This window comes from Lolium perenne, chromosome 7 (assembly GCF_019359855.2).
Source record: "Lolium perenne isolate Kyuss_39 chromosome 7, Kyuss_2.0, whole genome shotgun sequence".
Lineage (NCBI taxonomy): Eukaryota > Viridiplantae > Streptophyta > Magnoliopsida > Poales > Poaceae > Lolium > Lolium perenne.
In genome coordinates, this window is record NC_067250.2 from 4,787,103 (window position 1) to 4,813,933 (window position 26,831).

At 45.3% G+C, this 26,831-nt stretch overlaps 1 long non-coding RNA gene across 13 annotated transcripts; it reads right to left on the reverse strand.

Annotated features, from left to right (window-relative positions):
* Positions 1–2,389: 2,389 nt before the first annotated feature.
* LOC127311616 (uncharacterized) lies at positions 2,390–9,820 on the reverse strand. Of its 13 annotated transcripts, XR_011749725.1 has the most exons (15): positions 9,270–9,818; positions 8,781–8,840; positions 8,611–8,672; positions 7,828–7,942; positions 6,775–6,986; positions 6,166–6,330; positions 5,845–5,987; positions 5,444–5,555; positions 5,226–5,256; positions 5,082–5,143; positions 4,911–4,970; positions 4,736–4,809; positions 3,606–3,688; positions 2,820–2,896; positions 2,390–2,722 (listed from the first exon to the last, which is right to left on the reverse strand). It is a non-coding gene; the product is annotated as an uncharacterized lncRNA (long non-coding RNA). The 13 variants fall into 13 exon arrangements; XR_007857781.1 differs by having other exon boundaries at positions 5,226–5,555; XR_007857780.1 differs by having other exon boundaries at positions 5,082–5,555.
* Positions 9,821–26,831: the final 17,011 nt, after the last annotated feature.

Below are 26,831 nucleotides of genomic sequence, written 5' to 3' on the forward strand. Positions count from 1 at the left end.
TGTATCTGTAATATAGTAGATCGCATCTTAGATTAGAAGTTAGAATTCGTCTCGTGCACGGTGGGGATTATTCCCACGTTAGAAAGTCCCCTGGACTATAAATATGTATCTAGGGTTTATGGAAAAAAACAACAACCAACGTTCAACCAACAAATCAATCTCGGCGCATCGCCAACTCCTTCGTCTCGAGGGTTTCTACCGGTAAGCAACATGTTGCGATCTAGGCAGCACAAGCTCTACGTTGTTCATGCGTTGCTCGTACTGAAGCCTTTTTGATGGCGAGCAACGTAGTTATCATAGATGTGTTAGGGTTAGCATAGTTCTTCGCGTAACATGCTATCGTAGTGCAACCCTTGCATGTCTAGCCGCCCTCACACCTATCTTAGGTGTGGGGGCGGCACCCCGCTTGATCATTATTTAGTAGATCTGATCCGTTACGGTTGCTCCTTGTTCATCAAGGATTAGTTTAATATCTGCAATAGTTAGGCCTTACAAAGGGTTGGAGGATCCAGCGGCACGTAGGGTGTCGTTCGCTAGTCCTAGACAGGATGTTCCGGGGATCAACCTCGTGTTGGTTTTTAGGCCCTATCTAGGATCGGCTTACGATCACCGTGCGTGGCCGCGAGGCCCAATCGTGAGTAGGATGATCCGATTATGCGGTGAAAACCCTAAATCGTCGTAGATCTAATTAGCTTTATCTTGATCAAGCAGGACCACCATATATTCGTGCACCTCGTACGAATCATGGGTGGATCGGCTCCTTGAGCCGATTCACAGGATAACCTGAGAGCCGATCGAGGCTCGTATTTAATGTTTACGTGTATGCCATGCAGGAAACTAAGCGAGGCATCTCCATCACCTTCCTGACCAGGTATAGGTCAGGTGGCACGCCCGTGCATCAGCATCGGACGTGTGACCAGAAGGCTTTGCGGGCCGTCGCTCGGAGGGACCTCGGCTAGCCGCAGCCCTAGGTTGTTCCCGGCTCTACGGTGTTGCCCGTCGCTGCCCGCCGGTGGGTTTCGGACGTCAACAATACCACTCGGCAACCGACGTGTGGCAACAACGGTTGCGCCGAGCAATGTGTGGCAATACCCTCTCCTCCGCAGGGATATGTACTCCCTCTCCTCCGTGGACGTATGGCCTAGCTTATGGTGGCGCGGACGGGGCGGTCTTGCACAGGGCGATGTGGACGTACGGCCGTGACGGACGCATGGAGGCCTGGCGCACGGATGTGGCATGGACGCAGTGGTCGATGTGGTCAAGCGGCGGCGCGCACGCGGTGGCTGGTGGGCCTCGTGCGGGAGTCCCCAGCATCCTCAATGACGAGTGACAACTCCAGCGATGCGGCAACATCTCCGCCAGATATTTTATTTTAAAATTAGGCTTTTTCGTGTGTGTTTTGAAACACTCGGCAAACATTTGCCTTTCCGATTTCCATCCCGTCAGTCTGCTTTACTTTGCTGAGTACGGGAGATGGCACACGGCAAAAACGTTGCCGTGTATTTGTCCAAAAGCGCATGGCAAAACCCCTTTGCCGTAGGGATAGTTGTCGTGTACGTTTTGTCGTGTGTCGACACACGGCAAAGCCATTGCCGTGATGCCTTTGCCATGTCTTTTTGATACACGGCAAAGAAGGTTTCTCTGTTAGTGTGCGAGAAGATCCACCAATGCATCCTCTGAAATCGACGCACCACCAAAGTAGCTATTTCAAGATGGTAAGCGAGGTAGCAACAACGCTGCTACACGGAACAACAAGTTGGTCATAGGGTTTTCGTTGGCACTCATAAAATAGTGGAGAGGGGGTGACCAAGACGCCTTCCAAGGAGGAATGAAAATGTCTAAAGGGTTCGATGCGTCAGTTCCAACACAAGAAGAGCTGGTTGCGTCATGGCCTGGCCTAGTGAACATAAAAATGGTATTGCATGCTTGTCATTTTGCTTTTCAAAGTCAACAGTAGAATGTTTAACTTTTTAGGACCTCGTTGCTAACAAATTTTTTTTGCCACTGGAAGGTCAATGGCTTTGAAACCATCAATATAGGCACTACCTGCTTCTTGACTAAAATCATATATTCACCCGTTGCCCACTCGAGTAAAAAATTCTGACTATCAAAAAATACACTTATGCTTGGTCTTGAAAGTTGATGTATTCTTCTTGCTGTGTAACATATATGGTTCTGGATTTGCAAAAGTTTATTTTTGTCATGGCGGCAATTGGACATCGACACACTGACACAGGCCATTTGAAATCTCCATTTGTAAACTACCGTCCACATGACCATGCTGGAACGAAAATCGCACCTAGCTAGGACTAGATTTAGATGTGCGCCTTGGCGCACGACCCCGTGAGTTTCACATATTGTATAACAACAGTAAAAATCAGATGGAAAATGATAATATATGTAAATTTGATACCCAGTTGAAAGTCATTATCTTGTGAAGTGAAACATATAAGAAAACGTGGAGTGCAAAAGAACAGACACATGAATAAGGCATGGCGTTCCAGAACGAAGTACAGATGAGGACCACCATAGTGTGCGTCCAGGCCAATTAGCTGACAACGTGAAGATAAAATAGAAAGTAAGCAATAGACAGAGCAGAACAAAAACACAACAGAAGATAGAGGAAACGAACGAACTGACACTTGAGTGTCACAACGAAATCCCCAGACAACGGCAACTCAATTTATCATAGGTCGATGGGAGCACACCGCTGAGCGCCGATCTAAAAAAGAGAACCAAAATGATTAGAACAACAAAAAGGGGAGGGGGTGAAACATATAAGGAAACAGAAAAAAAAAACTAAGTAATACCTCACTTACCAGAAGCAAGGTGTTGATCCATCAATTTCCGCACCCGACAGTAGCCTTTTCAGCAGGAACAAAAGGAGTAGAGATCTCTGCAAAGCAAACAGTGCAAACACATATGTGATAACCATTAAAAAGATATAAAAATAGATAGGAGTACACGGTCCTCTGAAATGGACCGAAGCTGTAATCCTAGTTTGCCGTTAATTTTTCTAAGGATTCGGTATAATAGTTTCTGGTGTAATTTATTTGTGTGAAATAATCATACTTGATTAGTTGTGGCTGGAAGAATTGTATCTTAGGTGTTAATTGATCTGCCAATCTGCTATGTATCAAAAGCTGGCAGCCAAATGAGTATTGTACGGGTGATGGGACAGCTCCTCTCAACCTTCAGCATGTAGGCATCAACAACAATTTGACTCAGCCACTACGTAGTCCAATTTGTAGAAGCGCCTGTTCATTTGTATGGGAGCAAGCATCACATTAACTGATAGCTCCATGGTTGGAAATGCGATTGGGGATTAATTCAGCCACGGTAGCCTCTCAACTATATATTATACTACAAAATTTAAAATAAAATGAAAGGTTGTTTGATGCTTCAGTAAGAAATATGTCACATGATCACAGTGGCACATAATTTCAGTCTACTACTCACATGGAAAATACTAAACAAACTTGATTGCATAGAACCATGGAAGGACCATCAACTGGAAAATACTAAACAATTTAAATCATGTGATGCCTAATTTAGATGGTAACTATCTCTTGGACATAACCATGGAAGGACCATCAACTGATTACCTTTTCGATAATAGGAGATGTGCATGCCATACCTCAGAAGCTTGAATCGTAGGAATTCTGCAGTTGCAAATTGAATCCTACACCTAAGGAGAACATCAGGTAGCAGATTTCAGTTTCTTTACTACCTGCAGATTACATCATAGTTCTCTTGCCATGCTTAAAATTTAATAAAGAAGGTGCACTATTTAATTATATAAAATCTGGTAGGATCTCTCCTTAAAAAATAAGAATGTTTCCTTGCCATCATCAAATACTCATAGCGCTAAAAAGAATTGTTTCATATTAAGTTTCTCAAAAATGCAGAGATGTCCATGCAAAATCTTCTGTATGACCTGATAAATGGTTGCCGTACCAAGCTTATTTTTATACGATGTTAGGGGTTGTTGGTGATACAAAAAAATTATCAAAAACAATGAACTTCTCAAAAGCACGCTTCTCTTGTCAAGCTATAAAAAAAATTATTATTCAAAAATGCACTTCAAGAACGATATACAACACGCCACATGAAGAATGTGAAGCTTGCTTTTCATAATAAGGGAATGGGTACAGTATTAAGGGAATATATAAGGACATCATAAAAAAGATGCCCCCCCACAAAAAAAAGATGGTCTGGTTTTTAGATTATACTTGAACCAGCTTAGAGATATAACCCAGGTGGCACAACATTAGTGGAATATGTAGAAGTAAAAAAAATGTGTATTGGCAATAATGTAGGCTTAATAAATGGCACACCTTGGCCCAAGGTCCTTGAATTTGACTGAAAAGACCAGATAGAAAAAAACTGGAAATCATTCGACAGAAGCTACAAAATGTAGATGGATGATATCTGAAAAGGGAAACATGTATTCTTGTACTGCATGAAAGATATTTATTTTTCCCAGAGATATCTATCTGGGGTACATTGAAGTTCAAATGAAAGTGAACCTGTAGGTTTCTGGTAGTGTTGTTAAGCAATAGCAAGGCAGTAGTGGTAATATGTAATTAAACATTGCATAGCTAATGGGATTGCCTTAAAGAAGTAGTCAAGATGAAAGTAATTCCATCTGTTCGAAGGAGTTGGTTGGAGTAAATGTTTTAATTGAATGAAGCAGTAGTGCACTACAGCTAAAGTGATAGCTGCTTCACCATACCTTAGGAAATTCTATATCGGTGTTGCTATGATTGTTGTCTCTGCCGGCCGGTAGCATCACCAACATAGAAAGATCTGAAAAAGCATGGCAAGTCTCATAGGAGGAGCCTGTACTATAACCAAATCAAGGGCGAAAAGGTGAGGTATGAGTTCTTCCACCAACATACTAAACTGACCTAAACCTTTAAGATGCACGATGAAATAACATCAGCCTTCCACTTCTGTAGATCTCCAAGCTAGATGTGAACAGAGTAAACAATTTCTACTTATATTCATCAATTCAAAAGGAAAACTTATACAATAGGAAGCTCATGGAGGGTTGCTATGTTCTCTAGAAAAAGTATTACCGTATGCCTAGTCCAGAAAGAAAAATATAGCACGCTTGTAGCTTAATGTGTTTCTACATGCCCTACATTGAAGAAGAATTAGCAATCCATCTTAATTGCCAGAAAGGGTTTCACTTCCGATGATCCGCAACCGTTGGCGCTTACCACACCGCTCCGCATGCTTCCTGATTTATGTCTTCTCGTGGTCCATGCAAGGAAAAAAAATTAGAGTGCAAAGTTTGAAATAATCACGGCCCGTAGCCCAAATAGCCCCAGGCAATTTCAACAAAAACGAAATGTTGCTGACCCCATATGCAAAGCAATGATAGAAAGAGAGGATAATAAATATAAAAGGAGAAGCAAAGAAATTTAAAGAAGCTCGCCTGCGTCATTATGATCTGCGCTGCTACGTGCCATCCTCCATTGGCTAGGAGAGAATAAGCGGAGGAGGCCAGCAAGTTGCAGAACTGGGGCACGCTCCATGCAAATTAGCATCTGCATCAACCAGAAGGTCTCACACTTATGTAGTGAAGGGAAAATATAACTATCGGGAACTACCAGGTAGAAAAAATCAAATATACACATTGATTCAGCTTCCAATCTATCACATCTCAAATGTTCATTTGGAGCTAAATTCAGAGAAAAACTTGTATGCATAGTAATTTAATGCAAGACAGAATCACAAAACAGCTGGATTAGCTACCAATTTAGATATTATATGATATACATTCAAAAAACCACTCCTGTCTTATCTCTACACTGAAGTATTGCAAAGTGCGCTCACCTCAGATAATACTGCATATACTTTCAGAGGATAAAAACATAGCACATGAAGCTGCAACATAACCTTCCTTGTCGCAGAAAAAACCCGACTCTGGTTCAATTGCTGACAGGTACATTTGCTTGTGTAGACAAATCCTCAACCACCTCAAAAGACAATGGGTGTTAGGAGCTAAATTCAGAGAAAAACTAATATAGAGTAATTCAATGCAAGACAGAATCATAAAAAAGCTGGATTAGCTACCAATTTAGATATTACATGATATACATTCAGAAAACCAATCCTGTCTTATCTCTACACTGAAGTAGTGCAATGTGCGCTCACCTCTGATAATACTGCATATACTTTCAGAGGATAAACAAATAGCACATGAAGCTGCAAGATAACCTTCCTAATTTACTTCAGCAATAATTTCAGGCGCTTATGCTCTGGAGACTTCAATGTTCAAATGCTTCACCTCCTATATCAATCCGTGCTCAAGTAAATTACCTGTTAAAGCAGTAGTTTAGTCATGTAAAAAAGGATAGGGAACTACTTCAAAATAGATTTAAAGCAGTAGTGTTCAGTCATGTAAAAAAGGATAAGGAACCAATATATTTTATTCTTATATGCTGGATTTTTTTTTTGGATCTCCTGGATCTGGGACTCAATGTGTTATGACTAAGCAAGTGAAAAACACACATGACCGTTCAAAATGGAAGCAAAGAAGAAATGGAAAAAAAAGAAACATCCACATAAGTTGCACGACTGTGTTGCAACAGGAGACAATTTTCTACCCGCCTTGTTAGCATACTTCAATGAAATTTAACTTAACTACTAAAATCTAATTTTATACCATAATTCTTAGCATTCTACCTGTACATATAATACAGTGCCATGCTTGTCATGCACACTTTCAAAACTAAAGTAATTACATGAGTTTCGAAAAGTTACCTCTGACCATATGAATTAACTGTTATAGGGTTATCAGTTTTGGGTTTTTGACAAAGATCAACAATCAACGGTCAAATGCAGCTCACATGTCCATCTCATGGGATTGCTGGAGAGTCCAGCCATCGGGTTTATGCCCTGATGGTATGAACCAATCAGCCTCAGAGCATGCCCCTTTAACGCCAATAGACTTGCCGACCTATGCATCTCAACACCTGCAGCACAAGTATACCCCAAATGAAAACATGAGCAAACCATTAGTTAATCACAAGTACAACTGAACTTACTGCTGACAGTGGCACATTGCAAAAAAAGGAGTATGAATATCGCACTGATAAACTATTTGAAAACCGTTATACTGACGTTTCATGAAAATCTATTATGGATAAGCGGCGATTGAGGAAACACATAGGGCTTACTTGTTCCAGAAGTACAAAAATAACCAAGCAAGAAGGAATGTCAATAGCAACATCCACATAAGTTGTTAACATTCCATTGAAGGGAAAGTGACATACAGTAAAACAGAGAAATGTAGCACACACAAGTAGACAAAATAAGGAAAAATATTGTACAGATGAGCACCGGTTTGGTTACTAATTTATAACCCGAATAGATTACTGATCTAGAGTTGGGTCAAGCAATAAAGCATGTAAAACAAAGAACTAAATAGCATGATCTAACAAAATCAATTCAGAGAAATGTAAACAATATGGAAGAAATTATCATGGGAGATTACATGAAAAAAACATAGCAAGCTGTTGACGGTCAGTGTTGATGTGCCCAACGCCCACCATTGTGGTTGAAGGTAGAAATTAGAGCATATAGTCTACACTAATTTTCATAAGAAAAACAACCAATTATTCAGAGAAAATATTTGGTAATAGTTTGGAAAAAGCATGGTCGCCTTATCTAAGCAATATATTCATCATAACAACCTAGATCATAGGCAACAGATTATTACCTAGCGGGGAGATGGGGTTGAGTTGCCAAAATAACAATGTGATATACTACATATCCATGATAAAATTTATTCCTGTTGTGTAGTATAAACAATACCTGGGGCTCGAGGGAACCAACTGATAGGTGCTGGAGATTTTTTATCTGAACGCGGCATGGAATGTTGCCGCTGACCATTGCAATACTGCACATGTGAGCACCATCACGTGTGCGCCTGAAATTAACGGGAAACACAAACATTAGCCTAAAATTATTTGTAGATATGCTCTACTGGAATGTGCATCATGTCCACCAGTGAAATGAAAGGTACCCAAGCCTATCCTATGTTTGGCCACTGAAAACCTTCTTTTGCGAATAAATTTGAAAACTTGATTAACTTGCAAATTTAATTGATGCACGTTGAAAGAAGAAATACTCCATATTCAGTTATATGCGAAGATGCAAAGGAAGTTGGAAAAAATAAATCTCGCATTTCCTATTAGCAGTAACATGCCAAAGCATTAAATTCATAACCTGCTGTTGATCTATAGAACTTGTATAGGCTACTACATAATTGACTGCTAAAACACTGTTGCTCACCTAAAGAACACCACAAAGAACAAACAATTAGATTCCAAAACATGTTAGACCACAGAAGCACCACATCTGCATGTCGCTGAATCTGCACTCCTTATATAACAATAAGAACTATTCCAACAATATTCTAGAGCAATTTTGTAGTACACCGTCCACCCCCAAAGGGGAAAATAAGATCCTTTACATCAACTAACTTTGCATTCGATAATAAAAGTGCTCCATTACAGAGAAATAAATAACATTTAAGAAGAAAATCCAAAGAGGGATAAAATAAGTAAAAAATGCTCAGTTAGGAATAACGTTCACCTCGCACTTGTATTTGTCAGTTCGTCTTCCTCCATGCTCAAAGATAATTAGAAAGCTCGGCACTGAAAAAGAAGACAATAATTCGGCGATATTAGGAATTGCATACCAAATAAACAAGTGGCATTGCAGCGGTCATCTAAGAGGAAATCTAGAAAAGAAAGATAAATCACCTCAAGTGTCGATGCCATCATGCCAAATATCAACTTCAAGTCATGTATCTTCTCTGCTACCTGCCCATAATATAGAGTCAAATTAGACCAAAACAATCATAGAGCGAAGGACCTAGATAATGGATCTAGCTAGCTAATCGATGTAGCCAAGAATCTAACCATGTGCTAGGAAAAAAATCACACGGTAAGCTAATCTAGCCAAGAGCTTGAGCATGTGCTACCAAAAGAATCACATAGCCATGGATCTAGGTAATGAAGGTAGCTAGCAAATCCATCTAGCAAAAAAATCACACTACAAGCCACAGATCTAGATATGAAGCTAGCTAGCTAATCAATCTAGCAAAAAACCGGACAAGCAATGCAGGGAGCTGCGACCCTGGCCGCAGGCACCATGCGCTCTGCCGCCGCACGCGCCATGCTGCCCGGCTGCCGCGACCACGAAAATAGAGACGAGGAGCACTTGAAAAGAGAGGGTGTGAGATTATGTACCTTGCCAAAATGAACCGTCGACGACCTGCAGTGCCGGTTCTGCTCCCTCGTGCTCGCACCTCTCCCGGCGGCGCCGCTCCCGCGCGCCCGCGACACAGCGGTGATCCTCCGTCGGTAGCTGTGGCAGTGCTGCTCCCGCATGCTCGCACTTCCACCGGCGGCGGCACCCCTGCGCGCCCGCGAAACCACCGGCAGCGCCGCCTCCACCCGCGACGCTGTTTCCGCGAAGAGGAGGGTAGAGCTCGAGGCGGTCGTGGCTGGTCAAGGAGGAGCTCGAGGTGGGAGGTGGGAGACGACCTGCTGCTCCATCTCCTCCCCCTCCGCATCTGTCCGCTCCTCCCCGCGTCCTTCCACTCATGTGCAGATGTGCTCCTCGCTACGACTGAAGGCTAGGATCCTTGACGGCGCCTCGGGGTCGCAGCTGCTCGAATCAGGAGGACGAGGCGGTGAGAAGGGGGCGGCGCGAGACGCGGTGCCGGCGGCCGAGCAGGATGGGTTTGGGGAGGATACGAAAGAGGAGGGGATTGGAAGGGTGGGGATAGGGTTGCTTCTCTCGTATGGCTGCCAAAGATATTTTTGGGCCGATCCAATCACATAACGCCACGTGGCCCAATCGCTGGAAACAAAACGAGGCCACTGCCCAACCCGCGCGCGCGAGGTGGATAGCCTGGGACCCATGGGGGTGCAGCAATCATACCTTTAGATTACCACGCTGGTAACACCGAGACTCTGGTGTGAGATTCTTTTTGGCACATCGCGTGGTATGTTAGTTCCTTTTTTTATGCCTAACCCTCCGGGGAACGGGTCTCGTATAGCCTTCAAAGTACATGTTACAGTAAGACTAACTTAGACTAGTAAAATATGTTATTGGCTTATGTTATTATAAAAAACGATTTAGATTTTTCAGAGATTAGTGCGCTAACCTCCGGCTCATCCATCATTGGATGCGTGTCATTAGACTTGGCCAGCATGAGACACGCGTCCCAACGTGGCACCCGCCCACGTTCTACAACCTCCTGAACGACTACCGCACGAGACCTTATATATCCGATCTCCTCTGTTCGTCTTGTGCTCCCATCTTGCCGGATGCCGTCGATGTAGCCGGACCTCGTCCCCGATTCCGCGCAGCCTCGGCGAAGCATTCTCGCTGGTGCCCACCACCGCCACGACCCGCTCCTTCAGTGCGAGCGGTGTTCCCCATCCACTGAGGTTACCACCGGAGATTGAGAGGCTGCTCAGCTACGGCATCCTCCGCAGTCATGGGCGCACGATGGCTTTCCTGCTCTGACACCGACCTCCCCGCGCCAGACTCGTCCACCCCCGCGCTGGTCAAGGGATCTCACGCAGTGGTAGTGCCTCTAACCAACCAGCGAGGCGCCTGCGAAAATCCTCACTCCCAACTCCTACTCACATCTCTCTCTTTTCAGAAGCAATCTCACCGCTTGTTGCAAATGCCCTCCACTTTTGCTACAAACGCTAGCCCTCGCAGCTGCAAATGTCAGTAGCCCATGCTGCAAGGGTCCGCCGTCGTGGAACGCTTTGCTGCGAACACGTACTGCCGCTGCGATCGAACGAAGGAATAAAGATGGTAAGATGGAGCTACCAACAATGTGTGATGTTGCTGAAAAGTTAAGGGGGCGATGGTAATGATGGCGGGCGTTGTTGCTGCAAATACGAAGTACGACAATGATGCTACAACAGTATAATTTTGTTGCTTCTATTGTTCTCCGGTTCCGCTACTTTAGTATAATTATTTTGCTATGAGGTCTCCGGTGAGATTGCTTTTTACTACAATAGTGTTGCAATGCTACAATAGCATATATTTTTGCTTCAGTTTTTTAGCTGTGTTTGTACTTTATTACAAAAGTAATTTATTAAAAATCATCATTTATTAGTTTGTAGACACACTTTTCATTGGGAAATCTAAAAACAAAGTCAGAATCATGCTTTTGTGGAAGGGGGACTTAAAGAAATAAGGATTTTGAAAATGCAAAAGTTGAACCAACACAATCATATATGAGTATTCAATACTAGTCCATTTCAAATGGAAATGTACGATGCAAGCAAATGGAAAATAACCAATTGTCGGGACCAAATAGGTTCCCTGCCCAAACTCTATCAAATCTTTTGAAAAGTTATTATATTCGATTTGATGAATATGTATGCTAAATTTTATCATGCGGAATTAGCACTCTTTTGCCTAAATTATGGTACCACTAGGTCGCTCCCTAAGAAAGACAACGAAGAACATATTCAACAATATAGGCTGATTTGTTTGTTGAATGTAGGTTTTAAGATATTCACCAAGTTAGGTACTAATGGATGTAACCAATGTAGCAAATTTAGTGCTCATACCAACTCTTACCAGTCTCATTTCCGGGAGAATTATTTTCGAAGGGGTTCTTATTTTGCATGAAACTATTCATGAACTTCATAGGAAGAAAATTGACTGGTTTATCTGAAAAATAGATTTTGAGAAGACCTGTGATAAATTTTTGTGGTCTTTTCTTCAACAAGTCATGCGCATGAAGGGTTTTGATTCGAAATGGTGTGATCATTGATAATTTTGTGAGCTAAGGAAGTATCAGTATTAGAGGAAAGAAATGCATAGATCATTGATTTCAGGCCAAGAAGGGGCGTTAGACAAGGTGGGCCGCTTTCACCTATAGTTTTCAATGTTGTGGCTGAGATGTTGGCCATTTTAATTGCAAGGGCTTGGGAAGATGGTCAAGTAAATGGTACAATATCTCATTTAGTTGAGAGAGGGATTTCAATTCTCCAATATGCATATGACACCATAATCTTCAGACTTCGAGAAAGCGTTAAACATGAAGCTTATTATGTGCATCCTTGAACAATTATCTGGACTCTGAAGATAAACTTTCATAAGAGCGAATTCTTCTGTGCTGGTAAAGCTAAAGAAGTTGAGTAACAGTATATCAACTAGATCGTTCCCTTTTAGATATTTGGGAATCTCTATTCGCTACCATAAATTTGGGAATTAGAAATGGAATCCAGTGGAGGACCGTTTTGAGAGGAAACTCGTGACTTTGGTGGGCATGTTGCTCTCATGTGGTGATCAGTTAGAGTGCTCATAAATTTAATTTTGACCAGTCTTCCGATGTGCATCTATCCTTTCTTGAAATACCTAACGGGGTAAGAAAAGGTTGGATTTTTTTATCAAAATATAGACCGACTTGATGGATCATCATCTGCCGACAAATAATATTAGGGGGTCTAGGTATTGAGGTTATAGATATTAAGAACAAGTGTTTACTAAGTGGATTTTTACACTCTTAACTCAAGAACGTGTTTCAGGCGCTTTTGCTTCCGTATGCACCCACCACAAACAAACCAAATCGCGAGAACACATGGACGGTAAGGATTCGTTCATACCGCTTCGGGTCTGGGGGCATGATCGTCATTTCCTGTGTACTTCGGGTTTGGCTGGGTTCGTATCAGCCCACGTACAAGCCCGTATATGACCCATACCGCAATGTATTATACGCCTACGTGTCCACGCGCGGCCACGCGGAACCGCCGAGATATATAACGCTTTTCTCCCTGTCCTCTTCACACTTCAGCGCATCCATCCAAAGCAATCCCCAAATCGGGAAAAAACCCTAGGTCAAGAACATGTTATCACCAGAATTTGACCGAGTCAGAGGTGGGCCGCGATCAAGATAGACTTGAAGATTATACATGGAAGAATATACATGAATCGGCCTTATGCGCAACGTTTGGGCTAGCATGCCCGTGTATCTGTAATATAGTAGATCGCATCTTAGATTAAGAGATAGAGTTTTACCCGTGCACGGTTAGGTGCACGCCTAAATTAGAAAGTCCCCTGGACTATAAATATGTATCTAGGGTTTATGGAATAAACAACAACCAACGTTCACCACAAATCAATCTCGGCGCATCGCCAACTCCTTCGTCTCGAGGGTTTCTACCGGTAAGCATCATGCTGCCTAGATCGCATCTTGCGATCTAGGCAGCACAAGCTTATTTCGTTGTTCATGCGTTGCTCGTACTGAACCCTTTTTGATGGCGAGCAACGTAGTTATCTTAGATGTGTTAGGGTTAGCATTGTTCTTCGTATCATATGCTGTCGTAGTGCAACCCTTGCATATCTAGCCGCCCTTACACCTATCTTAGGTGTAGGGGCGGCACCCCGCTTGATCATTATTTAGTAGATCCGATCCGTTACGGTTGCTCCTTGTTCTTCAAGGATTAGTTTAATATCTGCAATAGTTAGGCCTTACAAAGGGTTGGAGGATCCAGCGACGCGTAGGGTGTCGTTTGCTAGTCCTAGACAGGATGTTCCGAGGATCAACCTCGTGTTGGTTTTTAGGCCTTGTCTAGGACCGGCTTACGATCACCGAACGTGACCGCGAGGCCCAATCGTGAGTAGGATGATCCGATTATGCGGTGAAAACCCTAAATCGTCGTAGATCGCTTTAGCTTTATCTTGATCAAGCAGGACCACCATATATTCGTGCACCTCGTACGAATCATGGGTGGATCGGCTCCTTGAGCCGATTCACAGGATAACCTGAGAGCCGATCGAGGCTCGTATTTAATGTTTACGTGTATGCCATGCAGGAAACTAAGCGAGGCATCTCAATCACCTTCCTGACCAGGTATAGGTCAGGTGGCACGCCCTTGCACCAGCATCGGACGTGCGTACCAGAGGCTTTGCGGGCTGTCGCTCGGAGGGACCAGGGCCAGCCGCAGCCCTAAGTTGTTCCCGGCTCTACTGTGTTGCCCGTCGTTGCTCGCCGGTGGGTTTCTGGCCGCAACACATTCTGGCACGCCCGGTGGGACAAGGTTCGACATCAACCACATCGCCATCTACATCTGAGATGGCGGACGGCACTCCAGTCACGTACGAGGATCTGACCGACGAGCTCAAGAAGAACTATGACGAGGTCAAAGCAATCCTCGAAGCCGACCTCATCGGCTCTTTTCACAGAACCCGTTCACATGGCATCAGGTGGAAGGGGTTCTCGCCTGATGGTGCGCTCGATGGGATAGACCTCTCTGCACCGTCAGAAGAACGCACCAGGTCCCTACGTCAGGAGATCAACTACATGGTGGCTCACTCGCTGCACCGCCACTCTGAGAACCTGGTGAACACTTTGGAGCGTGTCGCTCTCCGGGTGATCCAGGAGATCATGAGGCACCAGTACTCTCCGTCAGGACCAGCTCTCGGGACACACCAAGGAGAGATGCCACTCCAGTCCCGTCCACCGCCGCCATTTGCGTTGGCGGCACTGAAGTGCCGAATTCACCGGCATTCGTCGTCTACAAGATCGGTGGTGACCCTAGTGACTGCCGGTTCTTGCATGAGGCGCCTAAGGAGATCCCTCACGGGTACATGTGCACATACGTGCCCGGATCGTAATCGGGCACTCACAAACCAGGCCGCGACAAATAGGACTTCGGGAAAGCGGGAGGAACGTCGGCGACGAGATCTTGAGAAGCGTACGTGGCTAGCTAAATATGCCACCCCGACGAACCTCCGTGAGCTCAGCTCCTGCGGTTGGCTCGAGCTGGAAAAGCAAGCATGATCGGCTAAGTACGCCACCCGGCGAATCTTCGTAGTTCGACTCCTACAGCCCGGCACCGTGGATCGGATCGGCACGATCCTGAGGGACCAGTTCGGCATGGTGCCGAAAAGGAGGACGATCGGCTATTCCAAGCCGTACCCGATGAATACGAGTTGGTCCCGCTACCACCCAAGTATCGGCTCCCTGACTTCTCCAAGTTCAGTGGATCAGATGGTTCCAGCTCCATCGAGCATGTGAGCCGATATTTGGCACAGCTAGGAACGGCCTCAGCGTCGGATCCACTACGCGTGAGGTTCTTCGCACAGTCCCTCACGGGATCGGCTTTCGGGTGGTACACTTCGTTGCCACCGGACTCGATCCGGACTTGGAAGCAGTTGGAAGAGCAGTTCCACATGCGGTTTTCACTCGAAGCTTCAGGCCGGCATTGCCGATCTAAGCGCAGATACGTCGAAGCGTGGAGAAACCGTGGCGAATACATCCAGCGCTTCGAAATCTGAGGAACCGATGTTATTCGGCTCGTGTGACTGAAAAAGAAGCAGTCGAGTTGGCAGTGGTGGGCCTTGCCTCACAAGTCAAGGATATGGCTTCCCAAGCAGACTACCCTTCACTAGCGCACATGGTTCAGAAACTGTCAGCATATGAACAGCGCCACCCGGACTTGTACCAGGACAAATTCAAGCGTGCGGTAGTCCTGGTTGAGGCGGATGAAGACGAAGGCTCTGTGGGAGATCAAGAGGTAGCAGTGGCTGAATGGACTCGGGGGGCAACCCCCGTGTCCTGCAAATGGGTTAAGCCACCAGGTCCGCCCAGAGGGTTTGATTTTGACGTGACCAAAACTGAGCAAATCTTCGACCTCTTAATCAAGGAGAAGCAGTTGAAGATACCCGAAGGCCTCAAATTCCCCACGGTACAGGAGCTGAACGGAAAGCCATACTGCAAATGGCATAACTCGCTCTCCCATGCCACCAACGACTGCAGGGTGTGGCGTCAGCAGATCCAAATGGCGATAGAACAAGGACGTCTGATTTTTAACCAGTACGCCATGAAGGTCGACACTCACCCCTTCCCCGCCGTTAACATGGTGGAGTGCACTTACCCTGAAGGTTGCCAGCCAGGATCCTCGTTCAGTATCAACATGGTAGGACTTGGGCACCACCCTGGCAAGGATGGAGACGAGGGCAGCTGCTCTCGTAGCAAGGACACAGAGGAGGCCGCTCCACGCGATCGGCTCCGTCACGATGGCAAGCGCTACGTCACAGAGGGAGAAGTGAAGAATATAAGATATCAGCGACCCCTCTCTGATCACCTCCTCAATAAGTATGTGAGTCAATATAGCCAACGCCGACGATCCAGCGACGATGATGATAGAGACCGTCTGGCTAGGGACGCCAGGAGACATCGTCGGCATGATCGCAATGAGGAGGAGTACGAGCGCCGTGCCAAAGAAAAATCAAGGGAGCAAGGCGACGAAGATAGGCACTGGGACTGCCCCTTCTTCAGACATTGCTGGGATTCAGGAATGAGCCGATTGCCTACAATCGGCAATTGCCCAGAATGTAACCAGAAGAAAAAGGAGGCAGCCAACGTGTCCGTGTTCCAACGCTTAGGGCCTCTCCCGCCACAAAGCAAACGCGCTGAGTCCCCTCGGATGGAAGATCTCGAGGATCTGGAAGACGAGGGAGAATAAGAAGAAGACAGGTACCACCGGCCAAGGTGGTGCCCTGATGGACTCAGCCGTTCCCAAAAGCGTAGGGTTCAGCGATTGCGCGGCTTGGAGGAAGCCGAAAGGTTATACCTGCACACGCTGAGAAAGGCGCGGCCTGATCTCGCCGCGAAAATTCAGCGAACCCTGGATGAAGAGGGTCGACCACGGAAGATGGAGTGGCGCCCCAAGCAAAGGAAAGCCGATGATGAAACATCGGCTGGCACAAACATGGTGCTCATCCTTCCGACGGAGCTTAGTGCTCCAGGATTACACGAGGCACCCAATTTGGACGACTGCGAGCGCATCAACGTGACGAAGGGAAGGGTTAGGCTGGTTTTATCCACTGGCCTGACCGTGTAGCACGAGCAAACCGATGAGCAAATGTGGCGAGGCCGATCCTTGGGATCGGCCCCCAAAGATCTATGAAGGAACGTTACGAAACCTTCATTGAGCGCTTTGATCAATATGGAGGCCGATTCCAGCAATCGGCCAAAATTATCCTCACCACATGTTCTGCTTGTATGCAACGTCGATCTACTGGGCAGCGGTTTACATCGGCTGATGAGTCAGGGAAAATCAACATTGGTCCTACCGAAGCCGACGTGCAAATACGGTGCCTTGGCTAAACTACAGAGCCGATATCTGCAGTTACCTGACAGATTCGGCTCGGGGGGCACCTAAATCAGATGAACATGTGCAGGTGAACATGTGTGCAGTGAAACATTGGGGGCCGGTTAGAAAAATCGGCCAGTAAAAAAAAATCATATACAGCGATGCACAACCATCGACTCTAGTGAAACTACGCAGGATCTACTGGCTATGTGTTCAAAGCGCGGATCTTCACCAAGTCCAGTTCAGCTGTGGGGCCTTCTGCTTCCTCGAGGGAGTAAAACAATGAGAGCTTCCTCAGCTGCCTTGAGCCGATGCTGGTGCCTGAACCTTCTTGTCAAGGATTTTCAACCCTTTGTGCTAGTTCAGCAATGCTGTCAGAGGAAATATATCGGCTTTCGAGGGAAGAAAAGTGGTCGACTTTGGTGCATCCTCACTGATATTCTCGCCTTGAGTAAGGCTCGGGGGGCAGCAGGCCTGGTAGATGCTCTGTTTAGGAGCCGATTGGGGTACCATCGGCTGATCCTTCGTCGCAACCTTCTTCACAAAATGATGAGTGCTTGAAGAAGACCATTGGGCCTGGTTGGAGGAATTCAAAGGCTCTCTTGAAGACTCTACAGTGTCCACCAGATCTCAAGGTCATCAGTTGAAGAATTGAAGGATGAATTGTAAAGGACCGATGCGTTGCTATCGGCTCGTCAAGCATTGGCTAAGGGGACAAATCGGCAAAATCAGTATGAGAGGAAATCGGCTAAATTAAGCTCAAAGGAAATCGGCAAAATCAAATTGGGAGAAGTTCTTCATTGATAAGCAAGATTTCTTACATAAAGAGCTGATTGCTCTCAAAAGGAAGTACTAGGGGATACATTGCCCCATCTACTACTACTAATCCTATGCTAAAGGTCCTATCTACGGGCCGTCGCTGCCCTCGTCGTCGCCGTCGTCGCCGCTGTCGGCGCTACTCCTGGCGGGCTCGTCGTCGCTGCTCCAGTGGCCGCCGGCCGGGCCCTCATTGTCCTCAGCCTCCTCGTCAGCGTCGTCGTCGTCGCTGTCGAAGTCGCTGAGGTTCCCCGGCTAGGGGAAGAACCGTTTGGCCGGCGGCTCATCGGAGGAGGTGTCGTCCTCCTCCTCCTCCTCCTTCTCCTCCTCCTCCTCCTCGGGAGAGGTGAAGTCGTCGCAGGAGAAGCGATCGTCATCGCTCTCCTCCTCCGTTTCCCCGTCGGCGAGGAAGCGGAGGTCGCTTTCCCCGTCGGTCAAGGACTTGTCGTCCTCAGACCAGACGGAGAAGTCATGGCTAGGCTCCTCCCCGGCCTCGATGGCGCGGCGGGTATTGGCTGCGTGGACCTCCGCCGGGTTCGGCTCCGGCGTCGGCTCGCGGGAAGAGGAGGACTGGGTGGAAAGATTCGATGGAGCAGAGGAGGAAGAAGACATGGTGGCGCAGGAGGGCTTTTGGAGTGCTAATGCGAAGGGGATGCGGGAGTAAACTGTTCGGAGCGGTTAAATAAAAGGGGATATAGTGGAAATTCAATGCCACAGCAGTTTCCGAGGAAGTGGTGCCTAAAAGAAAAAAACTGCCGAGTCACGCGGAGAAGTTGAGAAGGCAAGGCATCATGATGAAGGATATCGCGACGGTTACCTTCGCCACGACATGACCCGACGAAGAAAAGGCAGAGTGATTTTGGAATTATCAATTCCAAAACCAGGGGGGCATGTGTTATCACCAGAATTTGACCGAGTCAGAGGTGGGCCGCGATCAAGATGGACTTGAAGATTATACATGGAAGAATATACATGAATCGGCCTTATGCGCAACGTTTGGGCTAGCATGTCCGTGTATCTGTAATATAGTAGATCGCATCTTAGATTAAGAGATAGAGTTTTACCCGTGCACGGTTAGGTGCACGCCTAAATTAGAAAGTCCCCTGGACTATAAATATGTATCTAGGGTTTATGGAATAAACAACAACCAACGTTCACCACAAATCAATCTCGGCGCATCGCCAACTCCTTCGTCTCGAGGGTTTGTACCGGTAAGCATCATGCTGCCTAGATCGCATCTTGCGATCTAGGCAGCACAAGCTTATTTCGTTGTTCATGCGTTGCTCGTACTGAAGCCTTTTTTATGGCGAGCAACGTAGTTATCTTAGATGTGTTAGGGTTAGCATTGTTCTTCGTATCATATGATGTCGTAGTGCAACCCTTGCATATCTAGCCGCCCTTACACCTATCTTAGGTGTAGGGGCGGCACCCCGCTTGATCATTATTTAGTAGATCCGATCCGTTACGGTTGCTCCTTGTTCTTCAAGGATTAGTTTAATATCTGCAATAGTTAGGCCTTACAAAGGGTTGGAGGATCCAGCGACGTGTAGGGTGTCGTTTGCTAGTCCTAGACAGGATGTTCCGAGGATCAACCTCGTGTTGGTTTTTAGGCCTTGTCTAGGACCGGCTTACGATCACCGAACGTGACCGCGAGGCCCAATCGTGAGTAGGATGATCCGATTATGCGGTGAAAACCCTAAATCGTCGTAGATCGCTTTAGCTTTATCTTGATCAAGCAGGACCACCATATATTCGTGCACCTCGTACGAATCATGGGTGGATCGGCTCCTTGAGCCGATTCACAGGATAACCTGAGAGCCGATCGAGGCTCGTATTTAATGTTTACGTGTATGCCATGCAGGAAACTAAGCGAGGCATCTCCATCACCTTCCCGACTGTATAGGTCAGGTGGCACGCCCTTGCACCAGCATCGGACGTGCGTACCAGAGGCTTTGCGGGCCGTCGCTCGGAGGGACCAGGGCCAGCCGCAGCCCTAAGTTGTTCCCGGCTCTACTGTGTTGCCCGTCGTTGCTCGCCGGTGGGTTTCTGACCGCAACAGAACAGCACAGCTCGCTCTCGCTCGTGCTCGCTCGCGCTCGTCCATGGAGAGGGGGAAGGGGAAGGAGGGGAAGGGCAAGGAGGCGGCGGTTGACGACACCCAGTTGGCGGCACCATCGGCGGCCGGAGCTGCCCCAGATCTGAGCTCCGGTTGGGGCCAGACGGCAAGATTCGGCTGGCCAGTGGCTGCACCGGCGAGCAAGAAGCGTGCGCACGAGACGGAGGCGCAGATGCGGCGGCGGAAGAAGAAGAACCAGAAGAACCGGGAGAGGCAGGAGAGGAAGGCGGCGGGGCTCAAGATCAACAGCCCCGACGACGTGCCCACCTTCGACGAATTCGACTCCGCCGACCCGTCCGAGTTAAATTTCTCAACCTCTCAACCTTTTTTTTTTGCTTTAGATACCATTTTTTTTGCACATTTGGGGTTGTTGGGAAAGAAAACAGGGCATCATGGTCATGGTTTCTCAATCAGGCCATGGTTCAGAGCGGTTGCCTTCCGCTTCGCTTGTGGCCTAAGCACATGCATTTGCATAATTCCCTCGAGAAACTAAGCAAGATGTAAATGGTAATCTGACAAGTCGTCCATATGTACCTGTGCCTTTTGGCTCATCCAATTAGTAACAAGAGAAATTCACTGGTCTTTAATCACACCCCTTGGAACATTGGTGTTGTTTGCTTCCATACTCTTGGTTGCATCAAAATAGAGTGATTTCAGATTTGACTTATGTTGCCTCCATCGTTCTCCAATTGTTTTTAATATATACTTTTCCAATCGAGGAGGGTAAAGAAACCTCATCTACATATCCAACAAAAGTAATATTATCATAACATGAAATGTAAATCATAAGAACTGTAGCAAAATATTTTTAGTGAACTCTGGATCTACCTTTACTTGCGCCAATATATCCATTTTTTTGCACATTTGGGGTTGTTGGCAAAGAAAACAAAGCATCATGGTCATGGTTTCTCAATCAGGCCATGGTTCGCAGCGGTTACTGTGTTTCTCTGCTCCTTGCTCAACGCATTGATGCTATGCTAATTTGATTAGGTCTTGCTTAGTTGCTTGCTACTCCGATCGCTTAGCTCGAGAGCGGAGGACGACCCAAGATTATGGTGTGGTGAAGATGATAGCTTAGAGGAAAAATTGATACCACAAGCCAAGATTAACCGCTAGTTCTAGCATAAAATATGCTCAAGTAATAGTCTATTAGTACTAATTGCCAATGCTAGCTATTGCATAGGCCATACCTTGCCAGAATGGGAGATTCGCCACTGGCTTAGCTGCTTGTTTGTGTTTGGTACATTGTTTGCTTAGCTGCTTGTGTGTATAAGAAAATTGGAGTAAAACCGAGGCTAACCAGGTATTAATCCTCGTATTCCTCAGAAATGTAGCATTACATGCTTAGGATACAAATTTACAACATATTATAGGGTTATATGTGCCCATCTTGATTTCCTGTTTCATGTTGTCTACTTGAATTACATAATTGTGTGGTTCAAATGGAGCTTAAATCCTGGTTAGTAATTTGTATGAATGTGTTAAACTTTTATTTAACCGTGTGATTAAGAGATGCTTGTCATATTAATTTAACACTTATTTCCATCAATTCGAACAACATTTGTTAACTGGTTAATTCACACTATTGCTATAATGTCTTATTTATACAAGTTTTAAATTGCAGATGCTATCTACAGTTAATAACTAATTTGCGTTATTGATTTACTTATTTATGCAAGCTTTAAATTAGATATGGTATGTATAGTTACTAACTAATGTGCATTTATACAAATAAATACTTTGCATTGTTTTCATTCCTTTTCTATTTATAGTCATTACATTGTTTGTACACCATAGCAGCTAATTAACCTAATTTACTTCATTTAACAGGAGGATCCTTCGGATGAAGTCGGTTCTGACCGGGAGGATAGGGACGTGAAGAGTAGGCATGTTCTCCGCAGGCTTAGGTCTGGGGAGATTCGCTACCTTCTTGGCCCAGGGAGGTTCAAGTGCCCCTGGTGCAGCCGCAAGGAAATGCCGACGGACTTCCTCGGCATGTACCAGCATGCCACCTACACTGGTGTTGGCAGCGGGCAGACACCCGCACACATCAGGGCCAAGCATGCCGCCTACGGCCTCTTCCTCAAGAAGTATGCCCCTAGGCAGTAGGAGCATGCGGAGGATGCTGCCGGCCTGCCTGCCTACCTGCCTGCCGACCTGCCTGCCTACCTGATGCCTACCTGCTATCATGTTCCTTTAGTTGTGTGTTTATGTTAAACTCTGTCGTACTTGTGGTGTTGAAACTTGGTTAATGCTGTGTTGAACTATATTTCTAATTAAGTATGCTTAGCGTTTAAGCATGTGTATGTTGTGCTTACTACATATGCTTATGTGTTGTGCATGCTTGGCCCTGTTGTGTGCTTGGATGCTAGGTAAGCATGTTCTATTTGCTGCTGTTGCTCTAGCCTGTTAGCATGATGTAGTGACAAAGATTTTTCCAAAGCAAGCGTTTGATTATAGGAAATGTATTGTCAGTTTTGCTTCAGGGCAAAAAAAAGAGAAAACGGGTATTGCTCAGTTGTGTTGCAGAGGTTTTGTACATAATTGATAAGGTTTTTTCCAGTGGAAATGGGGGAAAACCTCTGATAATCTAAAATAAAGACGGCGTGTTGGCAGTATGGTGGATTGTTATCTTATGTGATACTTGACAACAACAAATCTCTCAGTCAACAACAACAAATATCTCATTTGACAGCTACAACACTCGCAGCAGACAACAGCCCAATCTAGACTTGACTAATGGGCCAACTCCGTCCAATTAGGCCTATTAGGCTACTTCAGGTGGTACATATAAAACAGGAACAACTATCTCATTTGACAGCAACAATAATCGCAGCGGATAGCCCAATCTAGATTTGACTAATGGGCCATCTCCAACCAAATTAGGCCCATTAGGCTAGTTCAGGTGGTACATATTAAATATCAAAAAAAATGAAGCAAAAAATGGGTGTTGCCGCGACTCGAACCGCAGACCTCGTGGGAAGTAGTCTCGCAGCGTGATGGCGTGTAACTCATACGTTCGTTGGGAACCCCAAGAGGAAGGTATGATGCGCACAGCAGCAAGTTTTCCCTCAGAAAGAAACCAAGGTTTATCGAACCAGGAGGAGCCAAGAAGCACGTTGAAGGTTGATGGCGGCGGGATGTAGTGCGGCGCAACACCAGGGATTCCGGCGCCAACGTGGAACCTGCACAACACAACCAAAGTACTTTGCCCCAACGAAACAGTGAGGTTGTCAATCTCACCGGCTTGCTGTAACAAAGGATTAACCACATTGTGTGGAAGATGATTGTTTGCAGAAAACGAGAGAACAAGATGTGCGGTAGATTGTATTTCAGTATAGAGAATTGGACCGGGGTCCACAGTTCACTAGAGGTGTCTCTCCCATAAGATAAACAGCATGTTGGGTGAACAAATTGCAGTTGGGCAATTGACAAATAAAGAGGGCATGACCATGCACATACATATTATGATGAGTATAGTGAGATTTAATTGGGCATTACGACAAAGTACATAGACCGCCATCCAGCATGCATCTATGCCTAAAAAGTCCACCTTCAGGTTATCATCCGAACCCCCTCCAGTATTAAGTTGCTAACAACAGACAATTGCATTAAGTATTGCGCGTAATGTAATCAGTAACTACATCCTTGAACATAGCACCAATATTTTATCCCTAGTGGCAACAGCACATCCACAACCTTAGAACTTTCATCACTGTCCCCGAGATATCAATGGAGGCATGAACCCACTATCGAGCATAAATACTCCCTCTTGGAGTTACAAGCATCTACTTGGCCAGAGCATCTACTAGTAACGGAGAGCATGCAAGATCATAAACAACACATAGACATAACTTTGATAATCAACATAACAAGTATTCTCTATTCATCGGATCCCAACAAACGCAACATATAGAATTACAGATAGATGATCTTGATCATGTTAGGCAGCTCACAAGATCCGACAATGATAGCACAATGGGGAGAAGACAACCATCTAGCTACTGCTATGGACCCATAGTCCAGGGGTAGACTACTCACACATCACTCCGGAGGCGACCATGGCGGCGTAGAGTCCTCCGGGAGATGATTCCCCTCTCCGGCAGGGTGCCGGAGGCGATCTCCTGGATCCCCCGAGATGGGATCGGCGGCGGCGTCTCTAGAAGGTTTTCCGTATCGTGGCTCTCGGTACTGGGGGTTTCGCAACGGAGGCTTTAAGTAGGCGGAAGGGCAGGTCAGGATGGGGCACGAGGGGCCCACACCCTAGGTCGGCGCGGCCAGGGCTTGGGCCGCGCCGCCCTATGGTGTCGCCACCTCGTGGCCCCACTTCGTCTCCTCTTCGGTCTTCTGGAAGCTCCGTGGCAAAATAGGACCCTGGGCGTTGATTTCGTCCAATTCCGAGAATATTTCCTTACTAGGATTTCTGAAACCAAAAACAAAGTGAAACAAAGAATGGCACTTCGGCATCTTGTTAATAGGTTAGTTCCAGAAAATGCACGAATATGACATAAAGTGTGCATAAAACATGTAGATATCATCAATAATGTGGCATGGAACACAAGAAATTATCGATACGTCGGAGACGTATCAGCATCCCCAAGCTTAGTTCTGCTCGTCCCGAGCAGGTAAAACGATAACAAAGATAATTTCTGGAGTGACATGCCATCATAACCTTGATCATACTATTTGTAAAGCATATGTAGTGAATGCAGCGATCAAAACAATGTATATGACATGAGTAAACAAGTGAATCATATAGCAAAGACTTTTCATGAATAGCACTTCAAGACAAGCATCAATAAGTCTTGCATAAGAGTTAACTCATAAAGCAATAATTCATAGTAAAAGCATTGAAGCAACACAAAGGAAGATTAAGTTTCAGTGGTTGCTTTCAACTTGTAACATGTATATCTCATGGATAATTGTCAACATAGAGTAATATAATAAGTGCAATAAGCAAGTATGTAGGAATCAATGCACAGTTCACACAAGTGTTTGCTTCTTGAGGTGGAGAGAAATAGGTGAACTGACTCAACATTGAAAGTAAAAGAATGGTCCTCCATAGAGGAAAAGCATCGATTGCTATATTTGTGCTAGAGCTTTGATTTTGAAAACATGAAACAATTTTGTCAACGGTAGTAATAAAGCATATGTATCATGTAAATTATATCTTACAAGTTGCAAGCCTCATGCATAGTGTACTAATAGTGCCCGCACCTTGTCCTAATTAGCTTGGACTACCGGATCATCACAATGCACATGTTTTAACCAAGTGTCACAAAGGGGTACCTCTATGCCGGCTGTACAAAGGTCTAAGGAGAAAGCTCGCATTGGATTTCTCGCTATTGATTATTCTCAACTTAGACATCCATACCGGGACAACATAGACAACAGATAATGGACTCCTCTTTTATGCATAAGCATGTAACAACAATTGATTATTTTCTCATATGAGATTGAGGATGTATGTCCAAAACTGAAACTTCCACCATGGATCATGGCTTTAGTTAGCGGCCCAATGTTCTTCTCTAACAATATGCATGCTTAATCATAAGGTGGTAGATCGCTCTTACTTCAGACAAGACGAACATGCATAGCAACTCACATGAAATTCAACAAAGAATAGTTGATGGCGTCCCCAGTGAACATGGTTATCGCACAACAAGCAACTTAATAAGAGATAAAGTGCATAATTACACATTCAATACCACAATAGTTTTTAAGCTATTTGTCCCATGAGCTATATATTGCAAAGGTGAATGATGGAATTTTAAAGGTAGCACTCAAGCAATTTACTTTGGAATGGCGGAAAATACCATGTAGTAGGTAGGTATGGTGGACACAAATGGCATAGTGGTTGGCTCAAGTATTTTGGATGCATGAGAAGTATTCCCTCTCGATACAAGGTTTAGGCTAGCAAGGCTTATTTGAAACAAACACAAGGATGAACCGGTGCAGCAAAACTCACATAAAAGACATATTGTAAACATTATAAGACTCTACACCGTCTTCCTTGTTGTTCAAACTCAATACTAGAAATTATCTAGACCTTAGAGAGACCAAATATGCAAACCAAATTTTAGCATGCTCTATATATTTCTTCATTAATGGGTGCAAAGTATATGATGCAAGAGCTTAAACATGAGCACGACAATTGCCAAGTATCACATTACCCAAGACATTATAGCAAATTACTACATGTATCATTTTCCAATTCCAACCATATAACAATTTAATGAAGAAGAAACTTCGCCATGAATATTATGAGTAAAGCCTAAGGACATACTTGTCCATATGCTACAGCGGAGCGTGTCTCTCTCCCATAAAGTGAATGCTAGGATCCATTTTATTCAAACAAAACAAAAAACAAAAACAAACCGACGCTCCAAGAAAAGCACATAAGATGTGATGGAATAAAAATATAGTTTCAGGGGAGGAACCTGATAATGTTGTCGATGAAGAAGGGGATGCCTTGGGCATCCCCAAACTTAGACGCTTGAGTCTTCTTAGAATATGCAGGGGTGAACCACCGGGGCATCCCCAAGCTTAGAGCTTTCACTCTCCTTGATCATGTTGCATCATACTCCTCTCTTGATCCTTGAAAACTTCCTCCACACCAAACTTAGAACAACTCATTAGAGGGTTAGCGACAATAAAAATTAACACATTCAGAGGTGACACAATCATTCTTAACACTTCTGGACATTGCATAAAGCTACTGGACATTAATGGATCAAAGA